The 15,702-nt window shown below is 42.5% G+C and overlaps 1 protein-coding gene across 1 annotated transcript in view; it reads right to left on the bottom strand.

Moving 5' to 3' along the window:
• Positions 1–1,458: 1,458 nt before the first annotated feature.
• The window catches only part of ZBTB39 (zinc finger and BTB domain containing 39), a 221,811-nt gene continuing 207,567 nt past the window's right edge, over positions 1,459–15,702 (bottom strand). Inside the window, exons 3-4 of the transcript XR_012241554.1 lie at positions 6,730–6,871; positions 1,459–1,836 (exon numbers count right to left, since the gene is read on the bottom strand). The gene's annotated coding sequence lies outside the window, so the exon portion shown is untranslated. The remainder of the gene's footprint in view (positions 1,837–6,729; positions 6,872–15,702) is intronic.

The following is a 15,702-nucleotide window of genomic DNA, read 5'->3' as shown; positions in this document are numbered from 1 at the left end:
ACACTAGCATCCAATGTGCTGTTTCCAACAAGAACAGCTTTAAGCTGGTGCCAACATTGAGTCAATTGGTTTTACTTATGTAATTTTATGTACATGACAAATGATCATCAGGGATGTGTGGTGAATTAAAAATGCACTATTTGGTGACAGACTGAGCATTGGGTATCAAACACATAAAAGAACTCACCTGCAATTTTTTCATTACTCTCATCACTGGGGAGGATTAAAAACTGAGAGGCAAACACAGCCAATATGATTTTTATGGTATGGACAGTTTCCTATGAGCTCATGAAAGTGAACCACACAGAGTATGTTAGTGATGGGTGGGCATTGTAAAATGTATATGTTGTCTTAGAGAACATGGTTTACCCTTTTACAAATGTTTGCTAAAAACAAGGAGTAGTAAATAAAGGACTAATTTATGATCTAAAGGCGATGACTGCTGCTCTATAAAAATGCAGCTCCCCCCTCCCCTTCAATGGGATGACCATGATGTCATTGATATATGATCATGTCCATATATGGTCAATGATGTCACCTGGGAGACCTTGACCCTTTTTATACTGTATAACAGCTGTCATCCACCAGACCTGTCCTTCAGTGGGAGTGAAGCAGTGAGAATGGACCTGTCAGCGGGCGGCATTTTTTTTCCTGTCAGTGGGCATGGGGCATCATGATTGATGTGGATCTACATTGCTGGATGACATGATTGATATGAATATACATTGTGGGAGACTTTGTAAACCATAAAAAAAAAAAAAAAAAATGTGTATAGCCTTTTCTCATGGCTGAGTAGGGGTATTCATTTGGGTGGGTTGGGCAGTCTTTGTTAAAGGGGCTTCCAGATTCTGCTAAGCTCCCCCACCCACAGACCTCCACAACCACTGGGTCAGAATTGCGAGGAAGGGGCCCTTGTCCTCATCAGTATTGGTATCACCCCCTCATGTTGAGGGCATTAGACTTTGTATGGTTTAGAAGGATGCAGAGTTCACATTCAACCTGGGTTTTTTTTTTTTTTTTTTCTTTTTTATGGGGTCTACCTTACAGTTCATACCAGACCTGGAGGGCCATTTTTGTGTGTTGGGTACCCCCATTAAAATCTATACCAGACCTTCATCTAGGTTAAAGGACGGATAAAGGGACCCCCCCAACTGCTGAGATTTTGATAGCAATTTAAACACTTTTTTCTTTGTAAATCTTTGTTTTGCTGTAGAAGATCATGCACATTGCAAAGATGTGCCTTTACACAGGCAGAGTCAGGGCATCCCCCAGCATGGTATTTTAAAACATTAAAATTGCCAATCACCTGATGGCTGTGATAGCCTCTATTTCTATATCACATTGATCAGTCACTGCACAGCCCTCCTCTGTTTTTTTTCTCCTCTTGAATGGGGAAAAATGTAAAGCGCATGTAAAAAAAAAGGAAAAATAGCTAGATCAGGGCTTGATCTAGGTCAGGGTCAGTGTTAGGGTCAAAGGTCAGGGTCATTTTTTTTTTTTTTTAAGGTACAATTTAAAAAAAAAGCATTTTTAAATTAGTATCAGTTAATGTCAGTGTATGTTAGGTAGGAAAAAAAAACATGCTTTATTGTTTCTGGGTCCTTCTACAAGTACAAAAAAAACAAAACAGATAACATACATTTATGTGGCAACGGTGCAATTGTCAGGAGCAGGCAAATTTATTTTGGTTTGTTGTTTGGTGGTAGGTTATGGTAATAGCAAAAAATATACAGCTAAAAAAAAAAAAAAAAAAAAGATTTTTATTTTTATCATCTTATGTTAGTTTTCCCTTTGATAATACAAAAAAAAAAAAAAAATCAGGAGATATCCATTTATCTGAAAAAAAAAAAAAAGGTCTCATTCACCTGGATACACTAAGTATTTGCAATGATATACAGTTTTACTAACACATGTCAGCCTGGGTTCACACTAGGTGCGGTGCGAATTCACAGCAAATTCAGCGCCACATCTAAAATCACAACCCATCCATACAAACCGATTGGGGAGTTGATGACACCCCGCAATCGGTTTGCAAAACGCAGCAGGACTTGCTGAAAAACGGATCGCATGGGTGTGAACACCCATGCAATCCGATTCTGGTGCGGACAAAAAAAAGGGTCCTGCACCAGTTTGGTACAAATGCCGTGCAATTTGAGCCATAGAAATCCATAGCTCAAATCGCACCCCAGAGACAGTGCATGTGGTTCGCACAGAAACGTGCTGTGATTCCTGTGCGAATTACATATGGTGTCCCGCACTGTAATCGTGTGAACTCAGGCTCAAAGTTGCAAAATTGTGTTTAGGTGTTAGGATTTGTTTTACCTTCATCATGGAGGGGTTACATTTACTTCTCCCAGGCAAATGAAATTTTAAAAAAATGCATTTCTTTGGTACATTTTGTGCAAGACAGTGCTAAGCCCCCATTTTTGACAATCCCTTGCCTATTACTCTAGAAAATGGGCAGAACTGTTTTTTTTTTTTTTTTAACAGCTCTCATTGACTTCATTGGGGTCCGGATTAAGCACTTGAACTTAAGTCATATTTGGAAAACCCTGCTCAAACGTTCGGCTCATTACTACCATTTACTTCCTTTGAAGCTCTCTGTATTCAATCACATTAACATCTTGGATCTACAAAATAAGTTGCTAGTGGAAGGTTTTCCTCTTCCAAATGTTGTGATTTCAGGTTGGAACAGAGAACAGAAAGCTATAAAGCACCCAGCATGTGTCACTAACTGCAAACCCCATTCTGAGGTCTGAAAGGGAGAGTTATCTGCACCCAGGGCCACCAGTCCAACATATATTTTTTGTACTGGCTTTCTGGGGGGCAAATTTCCCCCTGCCCCCAGCCATCTCTATACCCGTCTCATCTTTATTTATAAATATGTAGGTGAACAGTGTTACATACCTCCCAACTTTTTGAGATGGGAATGAGGGACACCTATCAGCAAAAGTATGCAGGCATAGGACACACCTCTTGTACGCCCCCTTAAAGGAGACTTGTACAAAAAAAAAGATTGGTTAAACCTACAAGTGCTTTTTTTATTACTACTATTCCATTATACAAGCTTTTGGAATTTACAAATGCAGCAATTTATTGGATGAAAGGTTTAGCGCTGGGAAACACTTTTTAAAAGATAAAAAAATGCATTTTATATACAACTATATAGATCAGACAAAAATGAGGGACAAATGAGAAGGAATGAGGGCCAGAGGGACATTGCTCCAAATCAGGGACAGTTGGGAGCTATGGTATTATTCCTAAACCATGAACCCCAAAATATAAAACTCTCATTAGGCAGCAAACCAACTGGTTGTTTTTTTTGGGGGGGGGGGGGTGGGCTTTTATGGGCAGTCTTTTTTTTTTGGTCAAGCAGGTTTATATTTTCATATACACTATATTACAAAAAGTATTGGGACACCTGCCTTTACACGCATATGAATTTTAGTGGCATCCCAGTCTTAGTCCATAGGGTTCAATGTTGAGTTGGCCCACCCTTTGCAGCTATAACAGTTTCAACTCTTCTGGGAAGGCTGTCCACAAGGTTTAGGAGTGTGTCTATGGGAATGTTTGACCATTCTTCCAGAAGTGCATTTGTGAGGTCAGGCACTGAAGTTGGATGAGAAGGCCTGGCTTGCAGTCTCTGCTCTAATTTATCCCAAAGGTGTTCAGGTTGAGGTCAGGACTCTGTGCAGGCCACTAACGTTCCTCCACTTCAAACTTGGTAATCCACACTATATTGCCAAAAGTATTGGGCCAACCCTCCAAATCAGTTGGTGGAGGAGGATTATGGTGTGGAGTTGTTTTTCAGGGGTCGGGCCTGGCCCCTTAGTTCCAGTGAAGGGAACACTTAAGGCGTCAGCATACCAAGACATTTTGGACAATTTCATGCTCCCAACTTTGGGGATTTCCCCTTCCTGTTCCAACATGACTGCGCACCAGTTCACAAAGCAAGGTCCATAAAAGACATGGATAAGTGAGTTTGGGGTGGAGGTACTTGACTGGCCTGCACAGAGTCCTAACCTCAACCCGATAGAACACCTTTGGGATGAATTAGAGTGGAGACTGCGAGCCAGGCCTTCTTCGTCCAAAATCAGTGCCTGACCTCACAAATGTGCTTCTGGAAGAATGGTCAAACATTCCCATAGACACGTTCCTAAACCTTGTGGACAGTCTTCCCAGAATAACTGAAGCTGTTATAGCTGCAAAGGGTGGGCCAACTCAATATTGAACCTATGAGCGAAGACTGGGACGCCATTAAAGTTCATGTGCGTGTAAAGGCAGACGTCCCAATACTTTTGGTAATATAGTGCAAGTCTCTATGGGAATGCAAAACCTGTTAGAAGTAGATACAATCCAAGTCAGAATGACATTAACTACAGGTCAAATGCACCTGTCAGTACAGGGTGAATGCATCCCAAGCTAAAGCCAACGACACAAGCTCTAAAGCAGGGATATGCAATTAGCGGACCTCCAGCTGTTGCAGAACTACAAATCCCATGATGCATAGCAAGATTCTGACATCCACAAGCATGACACCCAGAAGCAGAGGCATGATGAGACTTTTAGTTTTGCAACAGCTGGAGGTCCGCTAATTGCATATCCCTGCTCTAAAGCCTTGTACAAACGGTCAGATTATTGGATTAATTTTCGTTGGTTTTTTGTTGGATGCTAGTCTCAAATCGAAAGTGAAGAGGGTACTCACCATCAGAAAATTTTCTGATGACAGAATTCAACGTCAGAAGTGACGTTAGGTGGTGAATTGTTTGTTGTTATTGTGTTCTTTAATTTCTGAGCATGCCTAGTTTTGCTCTTCAGATTTTTTTTTCGTCAGAAAACCGTACAAATGAAAAGAAAATTGGACGTTGTGGTCCCATCAGACAAAAATTTTCAAGCCTAAACATCCAGTTTTTCGTAATCGCTGTCAAAAGCGGTATACTAGTCGGCAGATCGTTAATCAGACGAAGTTTATCTTCAGATTTTCTGTCCGTGTGTATGGGCCTTAAGTCTACTTTGCTTTACTAGTTTCATTTTATTACTAGGGTTCTATTTTCCCTGACTTCAAAATATAAAATATAAGCCAAGTCATCTATCAATGAGAGGTCCTCAGAGGCCAATAAAGGCATGCTCCTTGAACAAGGAATGAACATTCTCAGAAACAAGCCCTGCAGTTAGGCCCCTGCTAATAAAGTGATCTAGTTTCAAAGAAATACAAATGAGATTTGTTTTTTTAATAGCAGAGGTAAAAGTAAACACCCTATGGTGTCTTAAAGCCTGTACATACGGTCAGAACATCTGAAGTAAAATTTTCTGCGATGAGCGATCTGCCGATTTTCTGATCGTTAGTATGCCGCTTTTGACAGCCGATTACGAATTTTCGCCAGACAAAAACTGGATGTGCAGGCTCCAAAATTTTTGTCTGATGTGACCACCATGTCCAATTTTCTTTTCATTAGTACAGTTTTCTGCCAAAAAAAAAAAATCTGAAGAGCAAGACTAGGCATGCTCAGAAATGAAAGAACACATACAAAACAATTCAATACATTACGTCACTTCTGACGTTGAATTCTGTCATCTGAAACTGTTCTGATATTGAGTACCCTCTTCACTTTCGATTTGAGACTAGCATCCAAAAAAAAAAAAATGGCGAAATTTTTTCCAGTAATCAGACCGTGTGTACAAGGCTTTAGACCCCATACAAACTATTAGATTTTCTGCAGATTTTTGTCTTCGGATTTACCAAAACCATGTAGTGCAAGGGCCTGCCTGGTTGCATACAAATTGAAACTCTAATGCCCTGTACACACGATCGGACATTCCGACAACAAAATTGTGGATTTTTTTCCGACGGACGTTGGCTCAAACTTGTCTTGCATACATACGGTCACACAAATGTTGTCGGAAATTCCAAACATCAAGAACGCGGTGACGTACAACACGTACGACAAGCCGAGAAAAATAAAGTTCAATAGCCAGAGAGGCTCTTCTGCTTGATTCCGAGCATGCATGGACTTTTGTGCGTCGGAATTGTGGTACACACGCTCGGAATTTCCGACAACAAGTTTTGTTTCGGAAAATTTGAGAACCTGCTCTCAAACATTTGTTGTCGGAAATTCCAACAACAAATGTCCGATGGAGCCTACACACGGTCAGAATTTCCGACAACAAGCTCACATCCAACATTTGTTGTCGGAAATTCCGACCGTTTGCACGCGGCATTAAAGTTTGACCTCATATTATATGGATTGGGTAAATCTGAAGACAAAAATCTGCAGAAAATCTAATAGTGTGTATGGAGGTCTTATTTAAGCAGAACATTTACTTTCTAACATTAAGTAGGCGGATAGGTTCACTTTACACAATGCATATTCTTTTGTTTTTTTCTTGACATTGTACTCAAAAGACAGGACTAAGAAATCCTATGAACAATTACTGGTTTTCTGTGGACCCCACATATTCTTTAGTCATAAGCTCTTAACAAATCATTCATCTCCCTTACTAAGCAGATTTTTGCTTTTTGGGGTCAGTGCTGAATGGTATCCTTTCCGGAAGTATTATATCTTTGCTGGCTGCTTCCTTGTCTCATTGATATTTCTTCTTCCTGTGTACCTCCTTTCCAGCAATTTCTTAAAAGTGAAGCTTCCAGGAATTGTTTGCTACTCTTATGGTTTTACTTCTGCTCCCTGACCTCTTTCAATTCCACTTTGCTAAGGAACATTCCATACTTACCCCCAGACACACCTTCCTATGGTATATGTTACACAGTATTGAATGCTTTCTTCTTTCATCCTCATTATGGGGTTGGTGTTCCAGAATCACATTTGCTTCTTTCATCATCCCAGCCACTGCTATTACTTTCTGTCAACACAACCTGTGAACATTGAAAAGAGAAATTGCTTTCAAGCTGTTTTATTTAAGCCAGAGTTTTAACCACTTTACCCCCGAAAGATTTTACCCCCTTCCTGACCAGAGCACTTTTTAACAATTTAGCACGGCGTCGCTTTAACTGACAATTGCGCGGTCGTGGTTGCTGTACCCAAATGAAATTTGCGTCCTTTTTTTCTCACAAATAGAGCTTTCTTTTGGTGGTATTTGATCACCTCTGCAGTTTTTATTTTCTATATAAACAGAAAATAGCGATAATTTTGAAAATAAAAAATAAAATATTTCTTACTTTTTGCTATAATAAATATCCCCCAAATTAAAAAAAAAAACTAATTTCTTCATCAGTTTAGGCCAATATATATTCTTCTACATATTTTTGGTAAAAAAAAAAAAAAAAAATCGCAATAAGCGTATATTGATTGGTTTACACAAAAGTTATTGTGTCTACAAACTATGGGAAAGATTTATGGCATTTTTATTATTATTTTTTTTTTTTTGACAAGTAATGGCGGTGAACTGCGATTTTTAGCGGTACTGCGCCGGACAGATCAGAGACTTTTGACACTTGTTATATCTATATCTGGGTGAGCCAGTTGGGCACCGGTTAAAAAAGGATGTGCTGAACGCGGCTAACATTATTTCAAATACCAAGAGGCACACAAACAACAAGTTCATTTGAGAGATTTGTTGGAATAGTGTATACAAAAGACTAAAATCTGCTAGAAAACTGCTATTTCTTATCTCGAGGCATAACAAGTATGAAAAAAAACGTATACTTAAACAATACTAAAGAAAGAAAAAAAAGTATTAAACTATAATGACATATCTTTTTACAAATTTACATTTGTCTAGTACACTATATTGTATAAGCATATGAACAATAATCATTTTGTGAACTACGGCTTATACACACAAACGAGAACGGATTTGAAGCATTGGCATTATTCATGAAGAAAACTAAACTCTAGTTCAATGGTAAGTTCACCTTTTCACAAAAAATATATTTGCTTATTTACTGGCCATCCCTCCAGACTCCACTGCACATAACGGCCAAGATGCTCTGTGCTGACAGTGCAGCGGTCCATACACCACAATGCACAGTCCCAGACTGAGTATCCATCAAAATGCTCATAATGGAAAGCTCTCGTTCTCATTGGTCAGCATGGTCCCATGGCTGTGCTGACCAATGAGTGGTTGCCATTGCAAGCATTATGATGGATATTGGCTCTGGGACTGTGTATTGCAGTATTTGGGCTACTACACAGGCAGCTCAAGGTATCACAGCTTCTATGTGCACCAGGGTCCACAGGGGTGGCAAGGATATTCATTTTTTTTTTTAAAGGTGAATTTACCCTTTAAGGTCTTGGATGCGTCTCCTAACTCTATACATTTATAGGTTTGTGTGCATAAATCTGACCATCATCTGAAATCCTATCCATGCAGTTAGTTAGATGTTCATTCATGGTGATATCTGAATCAGATTACAAGTATAAAACCACAGGTAGAGACCTAGAGCCCAGGCTTCACCACTTAGTGATGCGCTGACATATCTGGGGACCTGACAGGTTTCCCCAATGTCTATAAAAAACTACCTAGACCGTGGAAGCTCTGGGCTCCTAGCTAGAATTTCTAAATCCAATCCTAATAGTAATAATCACTATCAGCAGAAAAAGCCAGAACTGGGAGAGGAAGAGAAGTTTGGCAAGGCAGAACTTCAAGCTGGATACACAGTATCCAATTTTCTGTAGATTTTTTCCTTCAGATTTACCAAAACCATATAATATGAGGTCAAACCTTAAGAGTTTCAATTTGTATGCAATCAGACAAGCCCTTGCACTACATGGTTTTGGTAAATCTAAAGGAAATCTGAAAACAAAAGTGTGTAACTCAGGCTCTAAAAAAATTAAGTCAATAGTCTGATAAAGTCCGAGGTTTGGCTGGTCACTATCCCTCTGTCACATTAGATATTTGCTTAGTCCCCATTACTTGTAATTTGTCCTTCCACCTTAAGGATTTCCGGTAGACTAAGCTTGATAGCATTTGGTATAAGTTTTCACAATACTTTATTAGCCTCTGCTAGAATGACCTCCACAATCTCTATTGTCATACACTCGGATATCCAAACCTTGACTTATTGCTATATCGTTGTACTATTTGATGCAATTTCTTGTATTTTTATATTGCAAACAAAATAAAACATATTGAAGGAAAAAAAAAATAAAAGTCAGCAGTTACAAATACTGTAGTTGCTGACTATTAAGAAAGATACTTACCAGTTCATGCAGTCCAGCGCTATTTTCCTGCAGCCATTTCTTTGCTGGACTTCAGCTCTCCGATGCCGCCAAAGCAAGCTGTAACTTGCTAATGTTTCATATCTAGCTCACTGCTGTGCATACACAAGGGATGATCATGCATTGAGACTGGTCCTGCAGCCTCCTGGGATGTGTGATATGTGTCCCAGGAGGCTGCAGAAAGCAGGGGGGGAAATGGGCCGAATACACATCATTCTTGCGTAGATGCAAATAGAGTTAATAGCAGTGGGTAGCAGTTACAAATACTGTAGTTGCTGACTTTTAGGAAAGATACTTATCAGTCCATGCAGTCCAGTGCTATTTCCCCGCAGCCGATTCTTTGCTGGAATTCAGCTCTCTGATGCCGCCAAAGCAAGCTGTAACTTGCTGATGTTTAATATCCAGCTCACCGCTCTGCATGCACAAGGGATGACCATGCCATGAGACTGGTCCTGCAGCCTCCTGGGACTTGTGACATGTGCCAGGAGGCTGCAGACAGCAGGGGGGGGGGGGAGAATGGGCCAAATAAACATCATTCTTGCGTAGATGCAAATAGAGTTAATAGCAGCGGGTAACTGTCAAAAAACCTGCTCCCAAAAAAAAAAACTGCAACTGTGTTAGAGGCTGGGGGAAGGAAGATGATCAGCTGCACTTCTCCTTTTGGTTGAAGATCAGCTTTAAGCTCTTTCCTACCTCCAAGTCAGGTTAGAGCAGGGATCTTAAAATGATGACCCGCCAGCTGTTGCAGAACTACACATCCCATGAGGCATTGTAAAACTTTGACATACACAGACATGACTAGGTATAATGGGATCTGTGGTTCCTAAACAACTGGACGGGCCATAATTTGAAGACCCCTGGGTTAGAGTAAGGAAGGAGGTCAGATAGTAGTTCGATTATAGAACATGTCCAGTTGAATATGACTGACTACAGCTGAGAGTTGATTACTAAACTAGCTTTATGGCAAAAAAAAATATTTTAATAAACCATATAGACAGCAAAATCTGCTTGTCCGGAGCTTATGGTTTACATACACATATAGCAGTAGTGCCACTGCTCTGGTAAAGTCACCCCGTTGTCAGCAATTTTACATTCTGAGAACACCAGACAGAGAAATGGTGACATAAACAAGAGAGAACAATATGACAAAAGAATGCAGGTCCATTTTGTTCAGAAGCATCTACAGGAAATTTGCAGAATCTGACTGCAGTACTTGACAAAAAACTCAGATTAAGAGAACAACCAAAAGGTTTTAGTTTAATTTTATAGGCATAGTTGTAAACATTTAAAAAAAAAATTCCAGGGATACCTTTTCCAGGGATGCTGTGTGTCCAGCAAGTCATTGTAGATAAAGAATGTACTTTAATTAAGGGTGGGGCATTCATTTAAATGGCATTTCATTTTCAAGTACAGTATATACAAGACAGTGTGGGAGTCAGGGTAGTGTGTCCAGATGCTAACAGAAGTGCACATGCGCTTGTGTGTAGACATGGAATTCCTGGCAGTAACTAGCGTGGGCCCAAACATCAGCACATCTACAAACAGACGTGTGTTTTCACACGAACGTCGGCATCCACTAGTGCATGGCACATGCCCAATCTTGGAACTGTTGCCAAGCACCCTATTTAAACAAAGAATTGGTAAATGACAATCACTGGATGATCTCCAGCTACCCTGTAAGGCTCCTTTCACATGGGCGCCTCCATTTGACTGACTCCACTTGCTCATCAGGGGATCACTTCGCTGATCTCCGCTGAGGAGGCAGATGACAGGCGCGTCTTCGCTCAATGTGCAGAGCGGAGATGGACAGAGGAGACTCTCCTCTATGGGGAGATTGGGTGAAAACGGACCGCCTGTCGTTTTTCATCTAATCCCATGAAAAAATGACAGGCTGACCTGTTCGGACAGCATGTGTGAGGGGGGCCTTACCTGTGCTCCTGTGTTTCAGATTTTTTTTTTAAACTTTAATATTTATTGAGATATTTTAGCAATACAACGATATATATTGCGATAGGTACAGGTAAATGGTAACTGGTACAAGGTACAAACAGATACAGTAAGGTATGTTGTGGAGACATACATTGAGCAACAAGAGAGTAACGAAACATTGGTATAGTGGTGTGGGTTGCCTAGAAAGTGTAGGACTACATATTTAGTAGTGATAGTAATAGAGCAGATGTGTTGAGATTCTGAGGTTAAACAAGATAATGTGTGAATCAAGGCAAGGGTGAGCATTTTGGATGTGTTAGCCAGGGATTCCAGTTTTTAAGAAATGCTGGAACTTGCATGTGGGCTCTGGCATACATAAGTTGCATGAGACAGTGGTTGTTTAGCGACTGAAGCACTTCCGTGATAGAGGGGGGATTCGGAGGCTTCCAATTTCTGGCGATAGCAAAATGTGTGGCAATAAAGATGTGGGATAGGATGGTGTGGGCATTTGTTGGCCAGGGATCAATGTCTAGGGATGAGCCGAACAACCCCCGGTTTGGTTTGCACCAGAACCTGCGAACGGACCGAAAGTTTTTGTGAACTTTAGAACCCCATTAAAGTCTATGGGACTCGAACGTTCAAAATCAAAAGTGCTAATTTTAAAAGCTAATATGCAAGTTATTGTCCTAAAAAGGGTTTGGGGACCCGGGTCCTGCCCCAGGGGACATGTATCAATACAAAAAAAGTTTTAAAAACGGCCATTTTAATGATGCTTAAAGTGAAATATTCCTTTATATATCGTACCTGGGGGGTGTCTATAGTATGCCTGTAAAGTGGCGCGTGTTTCCCGTGCTTAGAACAGTCCCTGCAAAAAATGACATTTTTAAAGGAAAAAAAGTAATTTAAAACTGCTTGCAGCTGTAATGTAATGTCGGGTCCCGGCAATATGGATAAAAATCAGTGAGACAAACGGCATGGGTACTCCCCACCCCTAAATCCATTACCAGGCCCTTTGGGTTTTGTATGGATATTAAGGGGAACCCCGCACCCAAATTAAAAAAAGGAAAGGCGTGGGGCCCCCAGGCCCTATATACTCTGAACAGCAGTATACAGGCGGTGCAAACAAGACAGGGACTGTAGGTTTGTTTTTAAGTAGAATCTGTTTGTAATTTTGAACTGGTACATTTTTAAAGTGTAGCTCCAGCCAAAAAATCTATTTTTAAGCTTTTTGGAAAACATGGGGAAGGGTTATCACCCCTGTAACAATTGTTTTGCTGTCTGTGCAACTCTTCAGAAGATTTCCCCTCGCTTTCTGTCCCAATGACAAATGTTTTTTGAAAATTTGGGGTTTTTAGTGAAACAAGGATTGGCGATAAAGCATCAGTGAAGAGGAGACATGTTTTTCCCATATTAACTCTTACAGGAGTGAATTTCCCTTCCTAGGGGTAGATTTCATCTCACTTCCTGTTGTCTCCTTCCGTTTGCAAGTAGAAGTCGTTTGTAAGTTGGATGTTTGAAAGTAGGGGCCTGTCCTATATACTCTGCAGAAATTGGGGCCTTAGGTGTTGGTGTTGCCACAACACTGTAAGCCCTCACAGTTACTCTTGGTGGGCGCAGGAACGGGCCCTGCTGTGAAATATTATATCAAGAATTGTAATTACATGTCCCTGTTGAACAGGGGCAGAAAAATTGGGCCTTAGGCACTGGTGCCTCAACACTGCTACCCCTTACAGATACTCTAGTTGGAGCACAGGTATGAGCCCTGCTGCAAAGTATTGCATAAAAAAATTGTAATTACACGCCCCTGTTAAACAGGGGCAGAAAAATTGCCACAACACTGCAACCCCTCACAGATGCTATAGTTGGAGCGCAGGAATGAGCCCTGCTGCAAAGTATTGCATCAAAAATTGTAATTATACGCCCTTACAGGGGCTGAAAAATTGGGCCTTGGGCACTGGTGCTGGTGCCACAACACTGCAACCCCTCACAGATACTATAGTTGGAGCGCAGGAATGAGCCCTGCTGCAAAGTATCTCATCAAAAATTGTAATTACATGCCCCTGTTAAACAGGGGCAGAAAAATTGGGCCTTGGCCACTGGTGGCGGTGCCCAGAACCAAAAATGTTCTTACAAGCCATCAGCATGAAAATTAAGGAGGAAGAGGATTGTGACTCAGCATAACAGGATAGTCACTCAGCATCAGAATAGACAGCCTTAAAGGGATCTCAAGTTAAAAAAAAATAAATCGGTTAAATCAGCATCAGGCGCTTGGTAGCTGGTGATCCAAGACTGATTCATTTTTATGAAGGTCAGCCGATCGACCGATTCGGTGGACAGGCGCACCCTGTGATCGGTTACAAAGCCTCCAGCAGCACTGAATGTGCGTTCCGAAAGAACGCTGGATTCAGGACAGGCCAGTAGCTCAGTTGCGTACTGTACAAGCTCTGGCCACTGTTCCATCCTCAAGACCCAGTAACCCAGAGGATTTTCGGTGGGAAAGGTGTCCAAGTCTGATCTTGCCCCTAGGTAATCCTGCACCATGTGAAACAGACGCTGGCGATGGTTGCTGGAACCGATCAGACCTTGGGGCTGCGGACTAAAAAATTGTCTGAATGCATCGGTCAGACGGCCACCTTCTCCACCGCTCCTTCTGTGACTGACCGAAGCTTTAGCAACACGTTGTCCAGGAGGACCAGGAAAATGTAACCTCCCAGGCTCTGGAAACGCATTGCACAAACCTTTGTGATGTTTCATCCTCTGCTCCCTCTGCGACGGCAAGATAAGGTCCGCAACCTTACCCTTGTAACGTGGATCAAGGAGGGTTGCCAGCCAGTAATTATCCCTCCCCTTGATACCACGAATATGAGGATCTTTCCGCAGGCTTTGCAGGACCAGGGAGGCCATGCAGCATAAGTTTGCTGAGGCATTCGGTCCAGAGTCCTCTGGGTCACTAAGGACGACATGATCCGCAGCCACCTCCTTCCAGCCACGTAGAAGTCTATGGGTTTCTTCGGATTGTAAATGATCCCTTGAAGACTGCTGCTGATGCTGAGTGCCAGGCTCCACCTCCATGCTGACACAATCCTCCTCCTCGTCCTCTTCCTGTGTGATCGGCAGGCACGCAGGAACACTGTCTGGATAAAGGGGGCCTTGAGAGGTAAGGAAGTCCTCCTCTTCCTTCCTCTGTTCTGCCTCAAGTGCCCTGTCCATTATTCCACACAGCATGTGCTCCAACAGGTGGACAACAGGGATGTCACAGCTCACCATCCTCGTGGCTTCCTCAAATGGTGACAGAACAGTGCATGCATCCCTGATCATAGCCCACTGGCATGAGGAAAAAAAAACAAGGTCCCCGACCCTGGCCTGGTGCCATAGTCGCATAGGTACTCATTGATGGCCCTCTGCTGTGTGTGCAGCTGCAGCATGACCAACATTGAGTTCCACCTGGTGGGCATGTCACAGATTAGGCGGTTCTTGGGCAGGTTAAATTCCTTTTGGAGGTCAGTCAGCCGAGCACTGGCATTATATGACCTGCGGAAATGCACACAGACTTTCCTGGCCTGCCTCAGGACATCCTGTAAGCCCAGGTACCTGCCCAAGAACCGCTGCAATACCAAGTTAACGACGTGAGCCAAACAGGCCACATGGGTCAGTTGTCCCTGTTGGAGGGCGGAGAGGAGGTTGGTGCCATTGTTGCAAACCACTATACCTGCCTTAAGCTGGCGTGGCGTCAACCACCTCTGAACCTGCCCCTGCAGAGCTGACACATTCTCTGCCCCAGTGTGGCTCCTGTCCCCCAAGCACACCAGCTCAAGCACCACATGGCATCTTTTTGCTTGCGTAGCCTACGGAGCACTGCTGGTTCCGAGGACAAATCAGCACAGGAAAAGGCCATGAAGGTAGAAGAAGAGGAGGGGGTGTAGGAGAGAGGTGTGGCAGAATCACCACTAGTAGAATTTTGGAGGCGTGGTGGCAGAACAACTTCCAACACTACTGCACCCTGTCCTGCATCCTTCCCAGCTGGCAGAAGAGTCACCCAGTGTGCGGTGAAAGATAGGTAACGTCACTGTCCATGCCTGCTGGACCATGAGTCAGTGGTAATATGCACCTTACCGCTGACCGCCCTGTCCAGCGAGTCCAAGACATTGCCTTCCACATGCTGGTAGAGAGCCGGAATCGCCTTCCGTAAGAAAAAGTGGCGTTTGGGAACCTGCCACTGAGGAACCGCACATTCCACAAACTCACAGAAGGGGGCAGAGTCTACCAACTGAAAAGGCAGCAGTTGCAGTGCTAGCAATTTAGCCAAGCTAGCATTCAACCGCTGGGCATGTGGATGGCTGAGAGCGAACTTCTTTTTGCGGTGCAGCAGCTGGGGCAGGGAAATTTGCCTGGTACAATCTGACGTCGGTGTAACGATAGCAGATTGCCTGCAAGTACTTGGCTGTGACACACCTAATTCTACACCTTCATTCCTCTCAGTGCAGGTTTCAGAGAGGACTGAAGGTATAGTGGGATTGGCGATCCCAGCTGATGAGGAGCAAGAAGAGGTCCGCTTTGTTCTTTGGTATGGGGCTTTTTATGTACGCTTGCCAACGAA

This window comes from Aquarana catesbeiana, linkage group LG02 (genome assembly GCF_042186555.1).
Source record: "Aquarana catesbeiana isolate 2022-GZ linkage group LG02, ASM4218655v1, whole genome shotgun sequence".
In the NCBI taxonomy this organism is placed as follows: Eukaryota; Metazoa; Chordata; class Amphibia; order Anura; family Ranidae; genus Aquarana; species Aquarana catesbeiana.
This window is presented reverse-complemented; position numbering and strand designations above follow the sequence as displayed.